Here is a 7,158-nt window from a genome sequence, read left to right as displayed (position 1 = left end):
TGCAAAGGGCTAAGAGCATCTTGTGTAAAGCTCAATCAGTCTATGGACTGAGACAAAGCTTCAAGGTCTTGGAACATCCGGTTTATCAAAGTAATTCATACCTATGGATTTATTTAGTAACCGGATAAGTCTTGTGTATACAAAAGGTGTGATGGAAGCGTGGTGGTATTTCTTGTACTATACGTAGATAACATTTTTGGTAGTTGGCAACAATATCAAAATGTTGTCAGAAGTAAGGGTATGGTTGTCCAAATAATTCGATATAAAGGACTTGGGAGAATGAATATATATTCTTGAGAACAAAGTAATAAGGGATCGCAAGAAAAAAATATTTTACTTATCCCAAGCTTCATACATCGGAAAAATCCTTGCTCGTTTTAAAGCATGCAAAACTCCAAGAAAGGTTTCTTACCTTTTCAGGATGGAGTAACTTTATCTAAAGATATGTCTCTGTAGACATCAAAGGAGATAAAGGAAATAAAGGCAGTTCTTTATGCTTCGACTGACGGAAGCCTAATGTATGCTATGCACGAGATCAGAAATCTGTTTTGCCAAGGGCATAGTTAGCAGATATCAAAGTAACTCTGGACAAGGACAGTGGACTGCAGTAAAGCATATATTGAAGTACCTTAGAGGCACTAGAGATTATATGCTAGCTTACAAGGCAGTTAATTTGGTCCTTGTGGGTTGCATGGATTTTGACTTCCAATCGGATAGGGACAATAATAAGTCAACCTCGGGGTTTTGTGTTGACTTTAGGAGGTAAAGTCATAACTATGGAAGAGTGATAAGCATAGATGTTTTTCTGGACTCCACCATAGAAGCTTAGTATATGGCAAGCCTCTGAGGTAGCCATAAAAGTTGAATGACTCAATAACCTCAAGATAGACTTAGATATGATTTCTGGTTTGTCCAAAGATTATTACAATTTATTGTAATAATATTGGTGCAGTAGCAAACTCGAAGAAACCATAAGTCTATAAAGGCAAGTAAACACAATAGAGCGCAAGTACCACCCAATACGAGAAATCGTATAAACGAGGAGAAGTTGTTGCTGCCTAGAATGCATCAGATGATGACCTATAGATCTTTTCACTAAGGTCCTTAAGGCGAGAGCTTTTGATGGACATGTTGAAGGGTTGGGAATCAGATGTATGGCATATATGGCAACTTAGTCTTTTAGTATAAGTGGGAGATTGTTAGAGTGTATACTAAAAGCCTAGCTTTTGGTATAAACATTTATCTAGAAATAAGAATCACATTGGTCAAATGTCTACATTTATGATAAATGAAGTTGTTCAATTAATTTATATTGTAGATAACATGGTGTGTGGTGTCACACACAGAGGATCATGTTATCAGTACCTTATAAATTATAAACAGTAGCTCACGACCATAATGGAAAGGAACAAACCATTGGAAGGTCGTAGTGTAATTAGGTATTAGTTTATCTTAACTATATAATTACACTAGTACACTTAGAGTGTATTGAGTAGGACCATTAGAGGTCGTTTCTTTTATACTGACTTTATAAAGAAACAAAGACCTCAGTTATTATGGAAGTGTGTGCTCTTAATCCTAATATAATAACAAGCACATATATTTGATATTTATTTCTTTAATTTATCAATGGGTGAGATTTAGTTCGATGAATCAATAAGCCCGATAAGTTGGGAAATGATATCACTTATAGTGTGTGTTGTTGATTATAGAAGGAAACTGTGTCCTAGTGATCTAGGTTGAGAATGTCCCCAAGAGGAGCTCATAAGGATTGTCATGTTAAACCCTGCAGGTGGACATAGTCCGACATGACAATGAAGTTGAGTGGTACCACTCTTGGAGCTAGATATTAATTAAGTGAGTTGTCAGTAACTTACTTAATTAGTGGACATTTGTTATCTTAAACACAGGGAGACTAACACACTCATAATAAGAAGGAGCCCAAAATGTAATTTGGGATTGATGCGGTAGTTCAATAATAGTTCTTTAGTGGAATGAATTATTATTGATGAAATTAAGTTGTGTGTTCGAGGCACGGATGCTTAATCTCATCGGGAGACCAAAACCAATTCCTCCTCTCGGTCCCTATCGTAGCCTCTAGTATATAGAGATTTATACCCACCGCATACCCACTTTCTTACCCATCCAATGGGGCCGGCCAAGCTAGCTTGGAACCCAAGCTAGGGCCGGCCAAGACCAAGTGGATGAGTCATGTAGGTGGCCGGCCAAAGCTTGGGTCCCAAGCTTAGGTGGCCGGCCACTAGAATATTAAAAGGATTTTATTAAAATTATTTCTTATGTGGATATCATGATTTTAAAGAGAGTTTAAAAATTAAAATTTCCTTTTATAACTTTCTACAAAAGATTAAGAGAAGAGATTAATCTCTTTCCTTATTTGTAGATTAAAAGGATGGTTTTAATTTTGGTAAAACTTTCCTTATTTGTAAATCATCTACATGTTTAAAGAGAGTTTAAAATTTGAAATCTTTCCTTATTTGTTGATTAAAGGAGGATTTTAAATTTTAAGAAAACTTTCCTTTTTAACCATGTTCATGATTTAAAAGAAAGTTTAAAAATTAATAATTCTCTTTTATTAGTTTCTACAAAAGATTGAGAAAAGATTTGATATCTTTCCTTATTTGTAGATTAAAAGAGATTTTAATTTTTAGAGATAACTTTCTTTTTATCCACATGTTTAAAAGAAAGATTTTAATTTATTAAATTTCTTTTTTATTAACCAATCATGAAGGGATAAAATTATTGGAGAAATTTTTATAAATTTCTAGAAACAAATTAGGAAGTTTTAATTTTTGTTTTAATTAAAACTTTCCTTGATTTGTGGATTGTAGGTGGCCGGCCAAATAAGTTGGAAAAAGGAAATTAATTTTTAATTTTTCTTTTTCATGGCAAAAGAATTAAGGAAGGTTTTATTAATTTTTTCTTATTTGCCAAGACCAAGGATTATAAAAGAGGGGGTAGAGAAGGCTTCATGTGAACAACCTCTATTATTTCTCTCCCTCTTTTCCTTGGTGTTGTGGCCGGCCAACATCTCTTCTTCTCTTCCTCTTGGTGGTGGCCGAACCTTCTCTATTTGCTTGGAGCTCTTGTGGTGGCCGGATACTACTTGGAGAAGAAGAAGAAGAAGGAGAGAAAGCTTGTATCCCTTGGAGCTTGGTTGGTGGAAAAAGATCTTCATCTTTTGGAAGCTTTGTGCTTGGCCGAAACTTGAAGAAAGGAGAAGAAGGTGCTTTGGTGGATTCTCATCTCGGAAGATCGTTGCCCACACAATGTCCGAGGTTAGAAGAGGAATACGGTAGAAGATCAAGAGGTCTTTCTAAAAGGTATAACTAGTATTTTTTCTTTCCGCATCATACTAGTTATTTTTGGAAATAATACCAAATACAAGAGGCTTACGATTCTAGTATTTCGAATATGTTTTTCGAAGTAGTGTTCTTTTGTTTTATTTTTCCTTGTGATTTGATTGTTCTTTTTGGTTAACCTAAAGTTATTTTAGGAAATTAAATATTAGATTTCTATAAAATGTTTTGTCTAGTCGGTGGTGATTGCTCCCATATCCAAGAAGGCCATGTGCCTCGCCACGTCAGTACTGGGAACCAATTATGGAAATTAATATTTAATGGAATTAATAACTTAAGGTGATTTGGGTCGAACGTGTTATGTTCCGCAGGAGATCCAAGTCAAAACCTAAAAGAACAAATAGATTAAGTTTTGGATCAAACGTGTTAAGTTCCGCAGGCGATCCAAAATTTAATTTAAAAGAACACATGGTAGCTAGGAAAAGGTTCAGACCTTTGTACAAAATTTTTGTACAGTGGAACCTCTAGGCTTTCCGAGTAGCAACCAACACCAGGATCATCGAGTTCCTGGAAACATTTAAGGCACTGTAAGCCTATATGGCAAAAACCAAGACACATAATGTCCGTATCACAGACATTCCTATCCATAAGATCTCCAATAATAAATCGAAAAATCTGATCATCAATAACATAAATCACCAAAGAATAAATCCTCCAGGGTAAGAGCAACGCTCCATCACAGGAAACACCACATATGTGGGAGCAACACTCTACCACAAGAAATCCTCAATATGTGGGAGCAACACTCCACCACAAATAATCTGAAATATGTATCTGCAATAAATATAGGAACAATGCTCCGCTACCAGCAATCCGTGATATGTGGGAGCAACACTCCACCACAAAACAATACCTAAGTACCCCAAGACACCTAACTATCCAGCTAGAGACTGTACAAGATCTCTCTACCACAATTCGCTGTGGTTAGCTAGGATATAACAACCTAGTAACTAATCAAATCCATCATCAACTCTATCAGCATCCTAGTAGGTCATCCACTGATAGGAAAATTAGTTGATGGGTTAATTCAACAAATGACATAATGCAGTCACTCCACATTCTGCATTCAGTATAAGTAGAATCATCATACTACTACCAATATATACACCTAGCACACATGCTCACACAACATATGTATGATCAACAAAATCCTCCAATTATTATACACCAAACATACAACTCAGGTATATTCAGTATGATACCTCTAACAATACATACCGAACACGTGTGCAAAATCAATATAGGTATAATCGACAATACACCTCAAACAACCTCACATGGCATATATACACCTATGCCAAGAGTATAACCAACATATACTTTCAATAAAGCATACTAAACCCAGGTGCACTCACATATCAAACATAATCAAAAAGATACCTCAGATACCACACCAAACACATATGTACATATCACAACTCAGATTAAATCGACAAAATGCCTCCATCAAAACACCACCGATGTACTTATACTACATCTCGGATTTAATCAACAAGATATCTTCAATAATACCTCCAGATACATACACCCAACTACATATCTATGATCCACAAGGAACCTTCAAACCATATCAGAACATGGATACATATACTACTTGCAAATGGACAGTCTACCACAGGACTCCTACAACCCAAAACAATCATGATATACATGCAAAATCAGCATACCAGCTCAATCAAAGAGACCAACCTTATGCTACCAACACTCATGGGTTACCGGTATATCTAAACAAAATTCATGCATATGTATCAAGCATGAATACATCAATCAAAGGCAACCCAAAATAAAGCAGCCTAATCATCCAGTAACAACCCTGCTCTAGGTTCAAAGGAACTGGTATCGGACAAGAAAAATATACACACCGTGGTATAACATTGCCAGTCAGTGTCATACACTACCAAGACTATATCTAATAGGGAAAATTTTATCATCATAAATCCAAATGTACTCTCCCAATATACACTAGTAACTATTGTATCCCATAAGTGTTAAGCAATTAGCTCTACACTTCCTTACATCAGCGGGGCCACATATCCCAAAGCACCCTCTAAGTTATCCCACCAGGTATATACAATCCACGGTCAAAATATTCATGGAATAGGATACATCGATCCTTTATAACCTATCCAAGCCGATAATGATATATGGCTAAATCAGTCATTTTCACGTCAGTACAAAACATGTACTCAAATGTGCTCTAGATACATAACTAAGCACAAAATAACATAAAGGTTCGAACTTCTAAAAATAGAGTATGACAATCCTCTACTGATCAACCAACAAAACTAAATCATTCATCTACTAACTAATCAAGAATACCTTAATCCTCCACAAGCAACTAAGGTATATCCAACCACATAATATCATATGTATAAATGTGTACGACCCAAAAGAAAAAGTCAATATTTAGGAACATCAAGACACTCTCATTTTCATCCTCAAAAATATCAGCCCACATAATATCAGATGAATCAGTCTCTACTCCCCATGAGGGCAAGTTAGCATTCAAAACATCAAATCATTATTTATCCACGAAGTCCAATTTCAGAGGAAGCAATTATCCATTTTATCATCCTTTTAATTAACCACAACTAACCAGATTATTAAAATCTCATAGGCACACTCAACCATAAACTCTCTAGCACCCAATTTATAATCTGATCACCAACTATAATCATCAAACCTGTGAATATTATAAATGACACTCACTATGTCACCATCAATGACAACCCAAATATAAATCATCAAAATAGTTATCCACTAATAGATCATCAAAACAAATATCTAATAATGGATCATCAAACAACCACATAACATTTACTCTCATAAATCATTAGAAATCAACACATCACAATATCTGATCTTCCAATATCCCTCAACCTCAAATCATTCTCAACAATGATCAAACATGATAACTCTCCAATGACCAATATTTATCATATCGAATACCCTAATATCCAAAAGATACGAGTATAAAAACTCTACTGGCTAAGTCCACAGGAATATATAGGTATCATCCATTACCCAGCTAACAATAGCAGAGGCTGATATGTGCCTCCATCTCCTAATAGTAGTAACAGAAGCTAAAACTACTGATGGTATGATATGAAAAATCACCAGAGACTATAATCCTTGATCTCTATGAGGGTCGACCCAAATCAGTGGCTAACCCATCACATGTAATATGGCTACAACAACCAGACAGGTACTAAAGATAAAGTGCTAATACATGTCATAACTATCATAAAATAAACATCATACCTATTTGCTGTCTGGAGATGTTCCGTCGCTGTCCTGTCCCCAACCTTTGACCTCAAACTCCGAACGAGAAACATCGCCGGAAATCCAAATAAATCCGAAACGGAAATCCGAAACATAACCATATCGAAAATCCGAAAATGCCCAGTTTGACTCGCAAACCTGGCTAACCCAAATATCCAGAATACTAACAACAAGTATCCGATAAATCTCCAAAACACCAAAAGCAGGTATCCATAACCTGCTCTGATACCAATAAATTGGTATCAGATAAATCCCGACAATCCAAAATACAAAAATCCAACAAGTATTGACAAACTTGGCGCTCTGATACCAAGTAAATAAATTGGTATCAGGTTATCCCAAACATCAAAAATACGAAAACAAAAGATCGTATACCTGTGCTCTGATACCACTAAATTGTCACGCCCCAGAGGAGTCTCTGTCCGAAGAAATTTCGACAGCATCTCCCCTGTACGGCGGACAATATGAAACTTTCTACATCTCACAAATACCTCAGCCA

Source organism: Zingiber officinale, chromosome 10A (genome assembly GCF_018446385.1).
Source record: "Zingiber officinale cultivar Zhangliang chromosome 10A, Zo_v1.1, whole genome shotgun sequence".
NCBI lineage: Eukaryota > Viridiplantae > Streptophyta > Magnoliopsida > Zingiberales > Zingiberaceae > Zingiber > Zingiber officinale.
The sequence above is the reverse complement of the archived record's forward strand: the minus strand, read 5'-3'. Positions refer to the sequence as shown.